The sequence below is a fragment of the Ailuropoda melanoleuca genome, chromosome 7 (genome assembly GCF_002007445.2).
Source record: "Ailuropoda melanoleuca isolate Jingjing chromosome 7, ASM200744v2, whole genome shotgun sequence".
NCBI lineage: Eukaryota > Metazoa > Chordata > Mammalia > Carnivora > Ursidae > Ailuropoda > Ailuropoda melanoleuca.
In genome coordinates this window covers 44,954,297-44,957,581 of record NC_048224.1, presented here as the reverse complement: position 1 = coordinate 44,957,581, position 3,285 = coordinate 44,954,297, and positions in this window count along the sequence as shown.

Sequence of the window (3,285 nt, the reverse complement as noted above, 5' to 3'; positions counted from 1 at the left end):
TTTTTTTTTTTTTTTTACGATCTTATTTATTTGAGAGAGGGAGAGAGAGAGCAGGAGCAGAGGGAGAAGCAGATTCCCCGCTGGGCAGGAAGCCCAATGTGAGGCTTGATCCCAGCACCCTGAGATCATGACCTTAGCCAAAGGCAGATGCTTAAACTTCGCCACCCAGGTGCCCCAAAACAGACATATCTTTATAGAGTTATCAAAATCAAATATAATACAGACATAAAGCTTTTATTTTACCTGGGTTTATTATTCAAATAAGTTCCTTATCTGTTACAAAATTTTCCAGCAACAATACAAACTCAATTGATGAAATTTTCATAAGTAACATCCACATAATTGTTGACAACAAGTGAATTAAATAGATGTAAGTACTGTTACAGGATTTTTTCCTTCGGTGCCTGTGGTTCTTGGTCACACCACTTCAAGGAATGAAGAGGTAGACCAGGCAGAGTGGTGGGCAACAAAGCAAGGTCTATTGAATGGATAGTACAAAGCTCCCAAAGAGGGAGAGGACACGAGAAGGTTGCCACTGGAGTTTCTAAGTCTTAAGGGTTTTTATGGGTTTTTTGGCAAGTCATTTTAATCTCATTAAGCCTCCTGGAGCCTCTCATCCAGTTAGGTTTTTGTCATCTATCTACCATGTGAGAAAGAGCAGAGGACTCCTTCCAGGGTGGAGTAAAATCCTTTAAAGGGTGTTTTCTTCTTGGGGCGAAGGGGGGGGAGGCCTATTCCCTGCCTGCCTTTCTTCCAACTATCTTTCATCCACGTAGGATAAAAGTTTTTAGGTAAACTTTTTACATAGTTTCCCCAAATCTTTTTGGAAACCTAAAACCTTAAAATTTTGGCAAGTTAAATTAAATGATGGATAGCCATTGACTATCTTGGCCATTTCCAAATAAGATAAAATACAGAAACATTAATTACTGAACATGGGCTTATCCACTTTAGGCTTCTTCTTAGAGAGAAACTAAAGATGTTTGGGTCGATAGTAAGCATGTTTTCTGTCACACCGGAAAATTCACTATGAGAAAACATGTTTCTAGAAATAATAAAAACTATTCATAAATTTGTCAAGCCACAAAATGCTAATGTAAGATAATTTGCAATTGTTTACTTCTTTATTTTCCTAAAAATTAAGGTTTTCAAGGTTCAAAATTCTAATACATAACAATTAAAGTTACCAGAAAGATTAAAGAAAACACCTTGATATGCAAGGAAAGTAGGATGTGTGTGCCTTCAGTAAAATATAGTATGAGGAATAGAGATGCATTTTGGTTAAGGAAAAAAAAAGCAATTTTATCTTAATGTGAGACTAGCTATTTCAGAATGGGAAAGAGAAAAAAACAGTACAAAACTATAGGTTTGTGGAAAAGTAATGTTGGGAAAGGAACTTTATGCATAGTTAAGGTTGCTAAAACTACAATCTGCTTATTTAAGTTAAAAAAAAAGACGAGTTTTACTATCAAAAGTACACTGGTGTAGGGGCACCGGGATGGCACAGTCAAGCATCCGACTCTTGGCTTCTGCTCAGGTCCTGATCTCGGTTCTCAGATCAAGCCCCAGGTTAGTTGGGCTCCGTGCTCAGTGCAGAGTCTGCTTAAGACTCCCTCTCCCTTTGCCCACCTATACCCTCCTCCCCCGCACTCTCTCTTTCTGACTCTTTAAAATAAATAAATCTTTTTTTTTTAAGTACACTGATGTAAAATTAGAACTGTTTTTCTTTCTGTTAAAAGGACAACATTTTCTTGGACTTTTAGTTTGCTTTTGGTAACAGATTGTGAAAAATTATCTTTTAAGTAATCTGTCAAAAAAGCAAAGATTTTGGGTCTTACCAAAATAATTTACTGTGCTTCATGTTTTCTTTATCATCAGTTCTTTGATTATTTAAGAAAACTGAGTCTTCTCTCCTAAAAAAAAAGCTAAGGCTTTTTCTACAACTATTTAACTTTCTGTATGTCCCTGCAAAGTCTTTAATTGCAACTATGGTTAAATAGATAAGCACTGTTTAATAGTGACCTATGATCCTACATGACCAAGTATTTTTAAACCTTTTGATATTTTTGACAAACTTCTAAAAATCAAATTCTAAATAAAAATCTTTTTGACCTTGAATAAACTTCAGGATTTTCTAGAAGGCCTCTGGAATATCTCAAAAGATGTGTTTTCTCTCCTTATAAAGAGATGTTAAACTAATTAGTCATATTTGATGTGCTAGATTACGTGGGAAGCATTGTCAAATAAGCAATAGTAAGCTTTCTTTATGTTGTATTTGCATAGGTATATGTTAAGTATTCCAGAAATTGTATGGAATTCCTAGAATCTGATAAATCCTGGTATAATGTTATCATTATAATTCCAGGTATCATTTTAAAATGTATGTCTCAGGGGGCACCTGGGTGGCACAGCGGTTAAGCGTCTGCCTTCAGCTCAGGGCGTGATCCCGGCGTTCTGGGATCGAGCCCCACGTCAGGCTCCTCCGCCATGAGCCTGCTTCTTCCTCTCCCACTCCCCTGCTTGTGTTCCCTCTCTCACTGGCTGTCTCTATCTCTGTCAAATAAATAAATAAAATCTTTAAAAAAAGCATTAAAATGTATGTCTCAGGAATAACCAAATCTCCTTGTCAATTCCATTATAATAAATTCTTGTAAGATCTTTAACAATGGTCATTTTAAAAGTTGTTTTTTGTTTTTTGTTTTTGTCACAGATAATTATTGTTTTACTCAGAAGCTCTTGCAAAAGTTCTGCAAAAGTGTGTCATCTTCAAGGAGATTCATAGAAAGGACTTTGACAAGTCAGTTTTCTGATAACTTTAAGATCATAAAACTGAACTGGGTAAGAATTTTCCAGAACTAATGGAAAAACTGGATTCAAGTAGAACAAGTGTTAATTACACAGGAGTGATTGAAGGGGGATGATCATAATTCCTTATGACCTTTTTGCTTAAAGCATTGCTGGTTCTTCAATGTTTTGTTTTTCCAGGTTTAATGAAACCTTTTCTTAAGCTATCTATGACTTAGTATAATTTGATAAAGTATATCTTCATAAACAAAGATGAAACATTTATTTTTTTTCTCCAGCTGATGCCTCCAAAATCCAGAAATTCTTGAGTATTCTTTTCATGGCAATATAGTTAGCTATTTACATAAGTTCAGTAAGAATCTGTTCTCCCAGTAACAGGACACAAATAGAAACATTGGTTATATTGCCAAGACTTTGACTGGAATGTCATATTTGAGAGAAACCTACATAGATGCAGATATGACCAGAGCTTATATAAGG